This window comes from Gorilla gorilla, chromosome 4, assembly GCF_029281585.2.
Source record: "Gorilla gorilla gorilla isolate KB3781 chromosome 4, NHGRI_mGorGor1-v2.1_pri, whole genome shotgun sequence".
In the NCBI taxonomy this organism is placed as follows: domain Eukaryota; kingdom Metazoa; phylum Chordata; class Mammalia; order Primates; family Hominidae; genus Gorilla; species Gorilla gorilla.
The window spans coordinates 20,082,073-20,098,757 of record NC_073228.2 but is presented as its reverse complement, the minus strand read 5'-3'; the positions used below and the strand labels follow the sequence as shown (position 1 = coordinate 20,098,757).

General features: G+C 40.2%; 1 long non-coding RNA gene across 1 annotated transcript; it reads right to left on the bottom strand.

Moving 5' to 3' along the window:
* Positions 1 to 3,970: 3,970 nt before the first annotated feature.
* Positions 3,971 to 13,091, bottom strand: LOC129533614 (uncharacterized). The gene is made up of 3 exons (XR_008679886.2): positions 12,983 to 13,091; positions 12,598 to 12,677; positions 3,971 to 4,194 (listed from the first exon to the last, which is right to left on the bottom strand). It is a non-coding gene; the product is annotated as an uncharacterized lncRNA (long non-coding RNA).
* Between the last annotated feature and the right edge of the window lie 3,594 nt (positions 13,092 to 16,685).

Genomic DNA, 16,685 nt, shown 5'->3' with positions numbered 1-16,685 from the left:
ATTATTTGATATCCATCCTCATGCATGAAAGCCTCTTCTTTAGGATATGGAAAGTTAGTTTTGTTTTCTCTTTCAGTCTATATTTTATCCCACTTTCTATATTTTTATCCTAATATATTTTATGCTTCTACCATTGTATTGATTATCTTTGGATGCTTGTCTACAACAACCAAAAAAAATGTATCTAATTTGAAATTTTAAATAGAAATTTGAACGTTTTATTTCCTGTGACCATAAATCTTTTTTGGACTAAGTTATGTTTGCAGTTATTAGTAGTCTGTAATTGAGCAGAACTACATGCAAGATTAACTATTTTATAGATAATTACTAAACATAAGAAGTAAAATTTTAATGGATATTTATCTCTGTGGTGGGCAGGGTAATAACCTCCCAGAAATATCCTCACCCAAATATCTGAAGCTGGTGAATGTGTTTCATTACATGTAAAAAGAAACACAGCAAATAGAATTAATCTTATGGACCTTAAAATAGAAAGAGTATCCTGCATTATTTAGGTAGGCCCAAACTAATCATATAAATCCTTACAAGTAGAAAGGGAAGGCAGAAGAATTGGTCAAACAACAGAAATTTGTTTTCTCACAGTTCTGGAGGTTAGAAGTCCAAGATCAAGGTTCTGGTTAATTTGGTTTCTGGTGAGGGCTCTCTTCCCAGTTTGCAGATGGCCTCCTTCTTGCTATCTTCACAATAACCTTTCTCATTTCCTTTCAGAGACAGAGAGAGAGAGAGAGATAGAGAGAGATCTGCTGTCTCTTCTCATAAGAACACCAAAGGGCTCACCACTGTGACCTCATTTAACCTTAATTACTTCCTTGGCGGCCCTATCTCCAAATATCGCCACACTGGGACTTAGGGTTTCAACATGTGAATTTAGCGGGGAACAGAAATGTTCAGTGTATAACATTCTGCCCCGGGCCCTCAAAATCCATGTCTTTCTCACATGCAAAATATGTTTATTCTATCCCAACAGCCGGCAAAGTTTTAATTCATTCCTGCATTAAGTCTAAAGTGTAAAGACCAAAGTCTCATCTACATATCTGGCCAGGCACGGTGGCTCATGCCTGTAATCCCAGGACTTTGGAAGCCCGAGGTGGATCACTTGAGGGCAGGAGTTCAAGATCAACCTGGCCAACATGGTGAAACCTCATCTCTACTAAAAATACAAAAATTACCCAGGCATGGTGGTGGGTGCCTGTAATCCCAGCTACTCAGGAGGCTGAGGCAGGAGAATTGCTTGAACCTAGGAGTCGGAGGTTGCTATGAGATGAGATTGTGCCATTGCACTCCAGCCTGGGTGACAGAGAAAAACACCATCTCAAAAAATAAATAAACAAAAATAAATATCATCTGAAGCAAATATGCAAGGTACGATTCATCCTGAGGCAAACAAAATTCCTCTCCAGCTGTGAACTTGTGAAACCAACAAGTTATGTGCTTCCAAAATCTAGTAGTGGACAGGAATAGAATATACATTTCCATTCCAAAAGGGAGAAATCAGAAGAAAGAAAGGGGTAATGGGACTCAAGAAAGTTCAAAACCTGACAAGGCAAATTCCATTAGATCTTGAGGCTTGAGAATAATCCTCTTTGGTTCTATGCTCTGCCCTCCAGTACCACTGGAGTGGCAGTGTCACCCCACTGGCTCAATAGAACAGCCACCCCCTTTGGCTCTGCAAGGAGGCATCAACCCCACACCAGACCCACTGAAGCCAAGGAGGAATCAGACTTACCCCTAGGCCTGTAGGAGCAGTGGAAGCCCTATGGTCTCTGAATTGCCTTAAAGGTCATTCTTCCCTTTTTTTGAAGGACAATGCATGTTTAAAGCCAGATAGCTCTACGGACTTGTCCTGTAGCATCCCAGAAGTCCAACTGCCTCCCTTTGTTCTGTTTCACTTTCTCTGTCCTTTTTAGTTCCAACTGGAGTTTCTCTGCTATTATGATTGCATCTCTTTCTGGCTTCGGCTGCAATGGCTGCTTAGACCTGTGGGTCACAGCCATGCTAATATCCTTATCAAATGGTTGTTTAGCCACACCCTTAGTGTTTTCTTCAGAACATGCTCCGTCATTTTCTGCAACATAGGCTGAAAATCTTCCAAAATTTCAAGTACTGGCTCCTTTTTGCCTAATAATCCTTTCAATATATCTCCCCCCTCTCACATTTTCCTCTAAGCAGTAAGGAGAAACAAAGCCAATCCAATACTTTGCTTAGGAATCTCCTCAGCTCAATACCCAATTCTATCACTTGCAAGTTTTACCTTCCACAAAACATGAGAATACGATTCAGCCAAGTCTGTTGACATCTATAACCACTTTATGGTACAGGTGGAATAGCTGGCTGCTCTCTTTACTAATTTTATCCAATTCACGCAGGAGTCCCCTAATTCTCCCACTGAATTCTGAATTCAATTTTAGAATGTCTGATGTAAAGGGAACACAGTTGTGTGGGTTGTTAATATTTCTCTACCTGTGAGAGAAACTTATCACAAGGAAAATTGCCTTTCCTCCAGCTTCCAAAAATGCATTCTTCATTTCCATCTGAGATCTCCCCAGAACGGCCTTTACCATCCATGTTTCTACAAGCATCCCATGCATGGTGAGAGATGTATTGTCTAAGATGACAGAGCCTTCCTCCATATCTCCTTTTTTCTTCCTGAATGTTCACCAGAATCACCTTAAATGGTTTTAGTCAAGCTATGTTGCCACCCAATGAAATGCTACATAGAAGGCATTATCTCAAGATCAAGAGCAGCTTAAATTGTAAACAGATAAATAAAGTGACCAAGGACTTCTTCATGGCTGACTTTTTCACTGGCCTGGACAAAAGTCCTTACAGAGTATTGGTTCAGGTGGAATAGCCGTCTGCTCTCTTGCTTCTCTAATTTTATTAAATTCATGCAGGAGCCTCCTAATTCTCCCTCTGAGTTCTGAATTCAATTTTAGCATGTCTGATGTAAAAAGTAACACAGCTGTGTGTGTTGCTAATGTATTTCTACCTGTGAGAGCAGAGAGGACAACTCTGATGGAAGCGTCTTCATTTTTTTAAAAAAGGTGCAGAGAAATAAGTTTTTCTTTTCTTTTCTTTTTTTTTTTTTTTTGATAATGAGAAGACAGAACCTTCTGAGGCACAGAAGAACATACTGAAGAAAAGGCCATGTGGATGAGCCATGCAGAGAGGCTAAGCTCCCAGGGCAGGGAAGGGAGGATGATGTTCAGAGTCCGTAAGACTAATTCAGAGAGAACACAGGGTTGCCAGGACACCTGGAGTCCAGCCCTGCTTCCCCACTAGTTAACTGTGTGACTTAAGCAAGTCACTTAACCTCCCGTTTTTATTCCTTCTTCTATTAAAGAAAACCAAGGATTAGATTAGACAGCTTTTAAAGATTTTATTTCTAGTTCTAAAATTCTACAGTTCTTACTATGTTCAGACATTCTTTCACATGCTCTACTAGAAGCTCCACCTTCTTTTAATAAATTCTATTTACTTGCAGGTGGTTGGACTATTAAGAAAAGCAAATTGTTTAAATAATGTCTGACTTTTTGACTGTCTTGACTCTCTTAACAGGCCAGATATATATGTGTATATATATATAATTTTTTTCTGGGTAGTGAATTTTTAGGTACATCAATCAAGCAGCCAGTATTTATTGCATGGAGCTAATTGACTTTCAAAATGACATTTTCATTTGTAACATTGGTTGAGATTTGAACTCAGATCTCATCAATGAAAAGCAGCTGTGCTAATAACCCAAGTCCCACCGAGCCCTCTAATTCTCCCAGCTTACCCTCACCATAAATGTGTGATTAATCGCAGGTTTATGGGAGTTCTCAGTTACTGTGAAAACAAATCATTACCAGAAACTGGCATTCCCAATTTATTTTATTTATTTTATTTTTATTTTTATTACTTATACCCTATTCTCCATATTTTCCATATGTTTTGGGTCCTTCTCATCCATTCAGGACCTTGTGGAAAGCTCAGCTCACCCCCATCTCCTGATAAACAAGAACATTTTGTCGTTTTCTCTTCACTCTTTCATTCTTAAGGTGTGGAAATAATGGTACTTTGCAGGAAGACGTGAGGGAACAATGCAGTTGACAGCTGGACAGAGTGAAGACAAAGATGTATGTGGTTGTTCGTCACTTCAGGTCAGTACAGCAAACACAAAACTTCATCCACCTACAAGATTCAGGCATGCAAGAGGTTAGGAACTTGGAAGTGGGCAGAGGGATCTGATAGTGGCTTCTCTTTACTAAATTCTCATTCACTTTCTATTATGGTAAAAAAAATTATATAAGGAAATCTAGAAAAACAATTTAACCTCTTTCCTCTTGTTTTCAAGCCCCCCAAATAGTTAGATTTAATCAAGTTTGCTTTGAGGGATCTGTAACATACACTAAGACATGTAGCGGGAAGTGCTCTGAAAATCTGATGGAAAGAGACACATCTTACTAAGATGCCAGGAACAGAGAACACAACCAATGCAGTCAAATATAACCCTAAATATGAAGTCCTGGGGGGCAGCCTCTACTCCCAGTCCTTAGTGTCCGGTGGCGTCATCTCTTAACTCTGCAACTCTGTACACATCAGCATTTCTGGTTGAGTAGGAGCAGGAATCAACTTATTTGGCAACAGTGACTAAGACTCCCCATTAATATCAGGTCAGTTGTTTAGTAAGAATGTGTGAGAGAGTGTGTGTGTGTGTGTGTGTGTGTGTGTGTGTGTGAGAGAGAGAGAGAGAGAGAGAGAGAGAGGCAGGCTTATGCCTTAGACTCTCAGATCTCCCAAGTCCTTCAGCTTTGTCAACTGTGACAAAGGTATAAGGCCAACTTTTCCATGAATATCTACATACATTGCCTTGATCCCCTATCTTCAGAGACAGGCAAGGGACATCGCTCTTAAAATATGTGCTTCCTAAGGGAACTTAAGCTTCTCATAGTCACTTCTTTCTCCAAGCTCCTGATCTTGCAGAACGTTCCCTCTCATTTACGTCTCTTATGGGTGTTCTCTTGTCCCCGTCCAATATAAATCTAGAACCAATACCCCTTGACTTGACTTTCTCCAAATACCACTATCCGGAGCCAGCTCTGTATGATCAGTGCATAAAGAAGTTTGAAGTTAAACAAGTTTGCAAATAAACAGTGAAACAAAGTAGTTTCATCACAGGGTATCAGAGTAACCCATGGAGCACATCACTGTATTAAAATTCCATTGGCTGGTGGGGGGTAGGGGGTGGGGGGTGGGGTGCAGTGGCTCACGCCTGCAGTCCTAGCACTTTGGGAGGCCGAGATGGGTGGGTCACTTGAGGCCAGGAGTTCAAGGCCAGCCTGGACAACATGGTGAAACCCCATCTCTACTAAAAGTACAAAAATTAGCTGGGCATGGTGGCACACTCCTGTAGTTCCAGCTACTCGGGAGGCTGAGGCAGGAGAATCACTTGAACCTGGGAAGCAGAGGTTGCACTGAGTCAGGATCACACCACTGCATCCCAGCCTGAACAACAGAGCAAGACTCCATCTCAAAAACAAAACCAAAAAAATTCCATTGGCCAATCCACATTAGGAAGTTTCTCACTGGCTGTCTCTTTGCCTTGTGCCTCTGATTTTGACTTCCTTCTTTCTCTCATGGCCAGCCTCCAGCTTCCTCCTCTTCATGGCTGGCCATTCACTCCTTCTGCAAAACACTACAGCCCTCCATCCCCTACCTCAAAGGCACCTGGTCCACTTTAGCTGCCCCAACACTCATTCAGGAGGCTCTAGAAAACAAAGGTGGTGTTACTTTCTACCATGGTCAAATTCTTAGGCTGGCCCAACTTCCCCAGCAGTCTTTGTAAGCGAAGAGGAATGATATGGAATGTTATCTCCCCAACGTGAATAATATGAGCACCCTTGGAAGGTGGAACTGCCAGTAGGACCATTTGCCTTTTGTTTTGTTTCCTTTTCTTTGAGATGGAGTCTCGCTCTGTCACCCAGGCTGGAGTGCAGTGGCGTGACCTGGGCTCACTGCAACCTCCGCCTCCCAGGTTCAAACGATTCTTCTGCCTCAGCCTCCCAAGTAGCTGGGACGCCAGGTGCCCACCACCACGCCCGGCTAATTTTTTGCATTTTTAGTAGAGACGGGGTTTCACCGTGTTAGCAAGGATGGTCTCGATCTCCTGACCTCGTGATCTGCCTGCCTCAGCCTCCCAAAGTGCTAGGATTATAGGCGTGAGCCACCATGCCCAGGTTGTTTCTAACAGTATCTTTTGTTTGCTACTTAACATCTCTCAGAAGCACTCACACTCTTGTGATCTCTTTCTTGTACACATGCATGCACACACACACACACACATGCTTTAACTCACATATTCTTTTTAAAACCCACACACTGGTAAGCAACAGAAATCGATGCACTACTCAGGTCATCCATACTCTTTCAGTGTCTACACCAAGGGGACGGGGAAGGCAGGAAAGAGGAAAGTCAAAAAAAAAAAAGCAAGCAACAGGAAATGCAAAAAAAAATGGAAGTAGGAGGAGAAAGGAAGGAAGAAATGAAGTAAGTAGTGTGTTAGTGTATTTGACAGCAAAGGATCAAGGAGTCATGGGAAAGTGAGTTTTTTGTTTGTTTGAGATGGAGTCTTGCTCTGTCGCCAGGCTGGAGTGCAGTGGCACAATCTCAGCTCACTGCAACCTCCGCCTCCTGGGTTCAAGCAATTCCTCTGCCTCGGCATCCCGAGTAGCTGGGACTACAGTCATGAGCCACCACGCCCGGCTAATTTTTTGTATTTGAGTAGAGACGGGGTTTCACCATGTTGGCCAGGATGGTCTTGAGCTCCTGACCTCGTGATCTGCCCACCTCGGCCTCCCAAAGTGCTGGGATTACAGGTGTGAGCCACTGCGCCCGGCTGAGAAAGTGAGTTCTAAGTCGGTGGGATGACTGCCCTGTTAGCTGTTTCTCCCTGTTACCCATCTGGACCCCTAGCATCATCCCTAGTATGGGGCCAATGTGTTGACATAAAGCCACATGCACAGGGAACATATCCTTGCAGAGACATCACATGGACACACATATGGGGCTCCCCCTCTTCCCCTGCAAAGGAAGACAGCCAGAGGGGAGCAAGATTCCTGGGATGCAGAAACAAAATCCACGCAGCACCAATAACTGACCTTTTTTTTCTTTTTTTATAAATTGTTTGGCCTATGTTAAAAGGTCATAAGGCATTCAGCTGATTCTCTGTGTGTTAAAATAAAGAATAGCTTTATTTTTATGTTTTCCGTGTCGTTCAGGCACAACATAGGCCAGAAGTTGGGACTGCACAAAAGAAATTCAAAACATCCAGATCAGGGTCTGTGCGTACAGGCGAGGAATGGGAAGCTACATCTACAGGAGGTCTCTTCTTGTACTATTTCCAGCCTTCTAATTCACCCTTTTGAGGTTTAGTAAAGTAACCACAGTAGCCAAAACTGAGGGTGTTAACACAAACTAAACCTCAGATCCCTTAAAAGCTTCCTCCTGGTGACTCCAGAGCTCCCGCATAAGCCCTCCACCCTGAGCCACCACCACCCGCATTGAGACGAGGGCTTTGGAGAGGTTCATGCCACAGACACATCTTTCTATGTGTGTGACACAGCCTCTGCCAACTTGCAGTGAGACCTTGGAGGCCAAATATAACCAGTTACAGGAGTCCCCATCCTGTGTCTACGGCATCTGTGTGTGGAGGAGGGGAGGTTTTTCCCTGGATGCTGTTACAGCTGGGGTTAGAGATCACTGGGCTCCCCAGGAAACCTGGAAAGCATCTTACTCAAGCTGGCATTTGCTCCTGGTGATCCTTCCCTCCCACCAAAATCTACAACTGTATCTCTCAGGCTTTTGGGCCACTCATTATTCTCACAGTAAAATTTATTTAATCTATTGGATACCACAAGCCTCCAAAAAAACTCAGACAATAGGGAAAATGAGAGAGTAGACACAAAAAACAAAATTGAGAAATCACTTGAAAACTGTCCCCAAATTACAGGGGAACATTTTTTCTTTCAAGTTCATCCTTCTGAAGTATGAATTGCATCAATTTCTTCTCCAATTTCATGACACTTTCACCTGGATTCTTAAGAAATCTTTGCCATGTTCTAGTTTCCTCTAATATCCCTGTCTTCCATATTATCAAGTTATCATTCTACAAACAAACATCTAATTATATTCATATCTTTTGTCTTTAGTGGTTCCCTATTCTCTATACCAGGGGTCCCCAATCCCCCGGGGCCGCACAGCAGGAGGTGAAGGCAGGCAAGTGAGCATTACTGCGTAAGCTCCTCCTCCTCCTGTTAGATCAGTGGCCATCGGCATTAGATTCTCATAGGAGCACGAACCCTATTGTGAACCATGCATGGGAAGGATCTAAGTTGTGCGCTCCTTATGAGATCTAATGCCTAATGGTGGAAAAATTATCATCCACGAAACCAGTTCTTGGTGCCAAAAAGGTCGGGGAGCCCTGCTCTGTAGTATGAAATATGAAATTTTAAACACACACTTTTCACAGACATTAGAATATTTACATGTTCCCACCCAGGCTATGGACATCCATGTCACTATTCCATTACACGGTCTATATGACTCTCCTTCCGGACGTTCTTCCATTTCTGGTATTGACAAAGTGTTACTTCTTCAAAGGCCAACCTGTTTGACCATTTGCTCTGTAAAGTCTTCTGTAATCCTTCAAATAGAGATACTTCTTCCTCTCCTCTTTTCCTTGATGTTTGCCTATATGTATCCTATTGTAAACTCTTGTTATCTTAGCTACTAGTTTGGCTCCTGTAACATAAAGTAAGCTCAAGGTGAGCATAAACCGCATTTTTAGGTCCCAGTGTAAGACAAGGCATATAAAAGATGTTCAATAAATATGATACATATCAGAGGAAAATGAACGAATTCATAAACAAATGCCTCATTCAGTGGCCCTAAAGAAAAACACACTTGGTATGGGTAATGTAAAACAGTGGTTATTCCACATGTACTTCTGTGAATTTACATGCATATGTAAAATAATACAGTTCATGTAAAAACGAATGTACAGATACACATCAAATTCAGTACTTTATATATTCTGTGGGCACATACATGCAACTTGAATGTTTCAGTTTAAAAAAAAAAAGTGCCCCAAAGGTCTTTCAGAATCAGGTCTTTCTGTGTTGTTTTGGTTTTCCTTTTTGATTTTCTAATCGCCACTAGGGATTCAATGATAAGATATACCCCATTTTTTAGCTATCCTCCTTGGCTGAAAGACAGCTTAATTTTTTTTTTTTTTCCTATTAGGAGCAATTGCTGCTATGAAATCCTTGGGCTTTCTACATCCTTGTGCACATATGCATGTTTTTCTTTTCTTTTCCTTTTTCTTTCTTTTTTTTTTTTTTTTCTAGACAGAGTCTCGCTCTGTCACCAGACTGGAGTGCAGTGGTGCGACCTCGGCTCACTGCAACCTCCACCTCCTGTGTTCAGGCGATTCTTCTGCCTCAGCCTCTTGAGTAGCTGGGACTACAGGCATGTGCCACCACGCCCAGCTAATTTTTGTATTTTTTTAGTAGAGACGGGGTTTCACCATGTTGGCCAGTCTGGTCTCGATCTCTTCACCTCGTGATGCGCCCGCCTCGGCCTCCCAAAGTGCTGGGATTACAGGTGTGAGCCAAAGCGCCTGGCCATATGCATGTTTTTCTTAATGGTAACACCTGAGAAAAAGAGTTGCTAGTTCATAGGAAATGTCCATTTTAAATGTTAATAACTTCTACAAATTTACCCTACAAATTGGTTTACAAATGTAGCTACTTCAATCTTTCTACTCTTTCATACTCCCATTTTATGCTTCAATAAATTCTAATAGATATCTTCTAAAAGTGTACTTCCAGATTTTTTTCAATGAATGCTTATTAAACTTAACATCAAATTTTCCTAGTTTCATTGCTAACCTTTAGTTCTTCTATCTCATTAGTTTCTCTTGGATTCATCTTTCTTGTTGTTATATAACTTCTTATAATACCTTCAAAGTGTTTGCAGGAGTTTGTCTTATTACTCATATGTAGAAAGCTATCTTCCTTTCAAGCTCATGCTCGAATAATAGCACTAGGTAGAGAATTATGGGCTAAAATAAATTTTCCTGTAGCATTTTAAAATTTAAATTTCTTCCAGCATTTAAAGTGCTTACTGTATTCTTCTGTCTAATACTGATGAGAACTCATATGTCAATATGATTTCTCTTCTATTATAGGTAATCTTTATTTTTTTCTCATCTGATAGCTTTTGGGATTTTTCTCTTGATTCTTTCTGCTCTAAAATTTTACTGCAATATGTCTAGATGAAATAGTAAAGATTGGTAAATAATTAAGAAACTTTGAAATATTTGGATGTTTTATATTAGATGGATGTATATATTAGATGGATGTAACTAAATACATACTTCCTAGCTATTATTTACTAATAGGTACAATATAAAACGGCATAGAATAACAGCAGAATGGAGCTCTGATTTTAGCTTGGCACTAATAGGCTGTGACAACTATCTGGATTTGTAACCACTCTAGGTATCACTGTCTTTGTGGGTGAAATGAGGGGGTTATAGGAAGTACCTCCAAGATGATTTTCAGTCATAAAATGTTGTGCTAGGGACTCTGAGTTTTTAGAAACTCTAAAGGTTTTTATGTGGTTATTTCTTTTTTCTCAAGACAATATGAAACCTAAACGATATCAGTAATGTTGCTGTTTGTTAGAGCTATTTCTTTGAAATGATTTCTAGAAATCAAAGATCTCTTAACTCTCTTCTCTTGTGTCTCTTTCGCCAGCAGCTAAATGTATGATTTTTCTTAAGTACAATAGATAAAATCAGGAGAATACAGGAGTATAAAATTGTCGTTAAATGTTTCTTTTAATCTTAGAGCTGAAGTAAAAGGGAGTGTGTATAGGTGAGTGAATTAAAGGATTCCATATGAGATACTTTATATATTCAAACTTTTGCCAAAAGGATACTTAAAACATTCACAAAGGGAATTCTAAGCAGCCAAAAGATTTCTCCCTCCAAAAAGACACAGGACCCCATTGAATTAAAGCTTCCGACCTCTGAGTACCAGGCTGCCCCTGATTAAAAACAAATGGAACACGTGCTATGCAGCATAAGTTTACCTGATTTATGACTTGGAAAATTAAGTTACTATTACTTATGGGGCTTGGAAGCAAAGGCCCAATGCAATAGCTAATTGAGAGAAGAGAAGGGGTATATGCTGAAATTGGGAAAATATATTTTAGGGAATGGCTGAGTGAAGACATCAGGGTATGTAATTAAATGGCTTTTTTAAAAAAAGTTACACTCCCAACAACCTCTTATATCAAACAATTGGAATGTGTTAGTTTTATTAACTGGTCTTCTGCCATTAGCTCCATCAAGCTGGGTATTATAGAGTTCACTTTCTTCATTGCCTATAGTAAACATATTAAAACTTGCATTACCAGGTGTCTCGTAATAATGGAGTATTCGTTTAGGAGAAAAATTTGCGGTAGTTCGCCAATAATTAAAGGCAATTTGAAATGCAAGCAATTACTGAGTCTTGGTAAACTACCCAAATGACTAGGTAGTTCCTAGGTTCTTCATAGTCATAACAGTATGTTTTGATGAGTTTTCTGATTCATCAAATGAATCACCATTTAATCTTCAGAAGAAATGTTATTTTCTTAGGAGTTAGGGATCAGGAAGTTCTGGTTATGAAAGGTCAAATGCAGGAAGACAGGAGAAGGAGTAAGACTATGCACAGCGCCCTTGCTACCAACTCTCACTCCAGTGTAAGTCTACTTTCCAAGCCACTCAGAAAGTTGCGTGGTAGGGAACTAAAAATCTCATTATTTCTTACAGTTGGGCTGTGACCATTTGAGTGATAAAATTGATGACATATGGAGGGAGTTTTTGTTTTTATTAGACGATCAATTATTCTAGACAGATGGCTGTAATTTGTTCTAGTAACTACTGAATGTTTTTGAAATTGAAGAGTGATGCTGTCTAATCATAATAAAGACTGATTTTGCTATCATTGAACTTAGTTACTGAGGAAATATGAATATATAATTATTTAATTACAGTGAAAGAAAATTTTGGCAATTGAGAGTTATTTTACTAATTAAGACACTAAAAGAATATTTCTCTAACCTAAATCTCTCTTTTAAAATTCATACACTTTATTCTATAGTCATGGTTCTTATCTAGGGATGATTTTGCCCTCCAGGAGACATTCAACAATGTCGGGAGACATTTTTGGTAGAGGCCAGGAACGCTGCTAGCGATCTTACAGTACACAAGACAGCCCCTATGATAAAAACATTTGTCAACCCAAAATATTGGTAGTACCAAAGCTGAGAAACTCCAAAGGAACTTTTAACCATTCAGTATATAGTTCATTAACTCAATAACTGAAAAGTCACATAAATGCAAATTGATTACTATTACTCTAAATGGACTCCATTTTTTAAAATATGATTTACATACAATTTTTCAGGAGCACATTATCGTTGAACATGAGATACAGCTGTACAGATTTAAACCCAACAAACAACGCCAAAAGAAAACCCACTCACCATACCATCTGCTGCAGGGAGGAACTTGACCAAGGCCTGACCTGGCACTTTGCCCCCAGTAAGAACTCAATAAATGCTCGCTGAAAGAGTTTTTAAATAATCAATTATTTGTTCAAAATATAAGGATAGGCTTTCTTGAGAATGTCTATATTTTCTTTTTAATAAAGATCTAAAATGCCCAATGGGAGAAAAATTCATTCCTAAAGAAACTAGATTTGTATCTTATTCAAATTTAAAATAAAATTATTTTTTAAAAATTGTTTGGTTTTAAGATTGTTGAGTTGGTTGAAACAGAAAGTAGCTCCATGGCTATTTCAGTCACAGCTCTGGCTCTGTTTCCATAAAAAACACTGACTGTTTCCAGATATAAAAACATTTGCACGACCTCCAGAGGGACGTTCCAAAGTAGCTTTCTGCTGTCTGCAAGACAGGCTGTGCCCAGGGACTCACTTTTCTCTATCAATCTCTAGCAAGAATGAAGTCTTCACTTTAGCTCAGTAGCCTGGGGGAGAAAAGATGTTTCACACCCACTAATTAGGGGCTGTCAGGTAACCCAGGTGACCCCTGAGATGCCAAGGTAATGAATTGTTTGGTCACGCTTCCTGCCACTCTGACTCAGAGATGCTCACACACCAACCGCCCATCTATGAGTCTCTAACCTTTTGGAGGTTTTCTGATCATGAATTTTGAGGAGTAGGAGAAGCCAGAGAAACAGTGGCAAAGACAAAGAGATCCTGAAAGGCCTGGAACCAGAGAAATCAAGAGCCAGAGACAGCTGATTTGGGATGGAAGTTTCCAGCCTTTCACTGAAGTATCTCTCACACATGTATAAACACAAAAAGTGAAATGTCCTTAAGCAACAATCTATTAGTTTAGTGTATCTAGCTGTGTGTAAACATCTAGAAACCATGCATCCCATTTTCTTGATCACCAGACTTAAAAAATTGGGTCCAGACTAGTATAAGCAATTTTTCTTTATGACAAAGGATTTAAAAAGATTATAAGAAATAAAGGTAGAATTAAATATTAGGATAACAAGGTTTTGAGTGGGAGTTAAAGATGTAACAACCCCTACATCCCTCCCTATCTATCTATCTATCTATCTATCTATCTATCTATCTATCTATCTATCATCTACCTACCTACCTACCTACATATCTACCTCCCTCCCTCCCTATTCCTAGTCTATAATGTAGAAAAAAAGTACACTAACATTTCTTCCCATGGGCAATGATGCTAATAATATTTTATTTCTGGCAGTTTTATCTGTACTTGAAAATAAATTAATGGCTCCCCGATGAAAGTCAAGCGCAAGTCAAAGATGGAAAATAATTGTATTAAGAAAAATGCATCATGCAGACTTAGCGAATTTTTAAAATATATTTTCACAAGAAACTACTGAACCTAACTTCACTTGTGAGTCACGGCATAGAGCAGGGGAAAAGGTCAGTCAGTACTTATTTATCAAAAGTGAGTAAATAAGGTTGATGCCATGAGATGTTCAGTTGTTTGAAAAGTAAGAAATCCAGCCTAATGTCTGCTTGTGTAATGAGTTTAGCCATGTGAAATTGCTGAGTTTTTAGGCCAACAGTAAATATCAACAATTTTACAAAGTTTAGCTTTGTAGCGTCATTTAAAAAAAAAAATTGTTAGACAACATTTTAAATCTCCCTTCTTACTTTCCAAATCATCTGTGAAAAGGAATCTTCAAAGCTAAATCCTATCTTCCCCTACTGTTGGCATGGAAGGAAATCTTAGAAATAATTTTCTCCTCCGTAGAGGATCTAAAATGAATTTTATTTCAAGAAAGAACCAATTATTTCTAGATAAATTGGGATTATGTAGGAAATGGGCCTGTGGGTCCGCAGCCATGTTGAGCAGAGTAGGCAGAGGGCAAGGAGAACGAGGAACGGCTAACACTCACAGAGCCAGACCTGATTCTCACTTTTTGACGCATATTTACTCATCTAAATCTCACAAGAAACTAAAAAAATGGTATCATTACTGGCCCCATTTTATGGATGTAGTAACAGAGGCACAAGCAAGTTAATTCTTCTAAGGTCACACATTAGTGGATATTGAGACAAGATTCAAACCTAGGCAGTCTAGTTTCAGAACATACGTACTTAACCCCGGCACTGTACTTTTCCCCAAACAATATCCTGTCCTCCTTCTATATCCCCTTCCTCTGATTTGCCTTTCTTTTTTTCACCTAACTCCATCTGGTGAATACATTTGCATGGGCTCGTACAATTATTCTTTGTCTCTTGCTGCTGCAATGACAGGTTGCTGACAATATGAACTGTGTCTGTCTCATTTGTTAAGGCGTCTTCTTCTGGGTCTAGATGTGGGAGATGCTAAATCATTAGTTGTTGGAGTAAATTATTGTGTGAATGAATGAATGGTGTATTCCACCCTAGGCTAAGGCACAAGGGAAGATTCAAAGCATCAAGTCATTAAATTGAAGCATAAGGTGCCAATCACAGGCAAGACACAACAAAAGGGATTGGGGGCCCTTTTGGGTCAGTCTCTGGGGTGAGTCTGCGGAGGGCACATTTTATACCCTGCCTTGGAATGAGCACATGATATCAAGCCAGTTGGGTCAAAAACATGTTCCATTCTTGCCTGTGTGCCTGATCCTCACCGCCAATACCAAGAGAGCAGCTTTACTTTTCAGCTGCTTCCCAGCAGAGCCAAAGCACTGAGTCATGCACACTCTCCTTCTGATGCATTTCCAAGAAGATTATCCAATATTCAGATTTTGCCCTGTGGCCCCCAACCCAGAAAATTTCCCCATGCAATCCAAATGGCAAAAACAAGAATTGAACCTGTGCCTTGGTCCTGATTAGCACCAAAAGGTGGCCAAAGTTCTCACTGTGGAGAGTGGAAATACAAACAAGCAAGGTATTGCATAATTGAATGTGAAATGTTTTCATGAATTTAAATGAGAAGTATTTAAACAAATTTACACTTTTCTGGATTATGATTCTGACTGCTTACTGAAGTTGCAGAAAAAGGCCAGGAGCAGTGGCTTATTCCTGTAATCCCAGCCCTTTGGGAGGCTGAGGCAGAAGGACTGCCTAAGACCAGGAGTTCAAGACCAGCCTGGGCAACACAGTGAGATCCTAGCTGTACAGGAAATTTAAAAATTAGCTGGGTGTTGTGGTGTGCACCTGTTGGAGCCCGGGAGTTCAAGTTTGCAGTGAGCCATGATCACACCACTGAGTTTCAGCTTGGGTGAGAGAGTTAAACCTTGTCTCTTAAAGAAAGAAAGGTGCAAAAAAGACAACAAGATAAATGTTAAACAAAATAGGACGATGGACAGCCAGGGCCCATGCAGACTCAGATGAACACATTCCTACAGATGTTTCTGTGGGAAGAGAGGAGAAGAACGTGGGTGTTTGTGCTCATTTTCACACAGCCCTTTCTTTATCCCCAAGAAAAAGAAATATTACAGCTGGAGCATTTCTTATTCTTCTCTTGGTTCAGAGTAAGGATGCTTTCATGTGTACATGCACACACAAGCATAGGAGGAAGTTGGGGTCTATTAAGTACGGAGACCCCATATGGTTCCTTCATAGCTCCCCCTATTCCAGAGTTGAAGCAATCATGGAAATGGATGGAGTCCAGAGTTTATTCCTCAAACTACATGTTCAGTCTTGAGCTTTATTTCTTTTAACCAAAGAGTCGTTATAAGCAATAATTATGATAAAAGGGTAATTAGATACAGATTTAAGGATAAATCAGAACACAGTGAATCCTCTGCAATTTAAGTCCACAAGCACTAATTCAAATTTTACATATTTAAATTGAAAAATAATTCGTGCTGCTCTATCTCCAAAGGCCATTTTGGATGGCATACTGCCTGCCAGTGTTCGGAGAACTCTGCTACTGAGGGTGGTTAGGTGGGTGTATTAGTCAGTTCTCACACTGCTAATGAAGACATACCCAAGACTGGGTAATTTATAAAGGAAAGAGGTTTAACGGACTCACAGTTCCACATGGTTAGAGAGGCCTCACAACCATGGCAGAAGGCAAAGGAGGAGCAAAGTCACGTCTTGCATTGTGGCAAGCAAGAGAGAGCATGT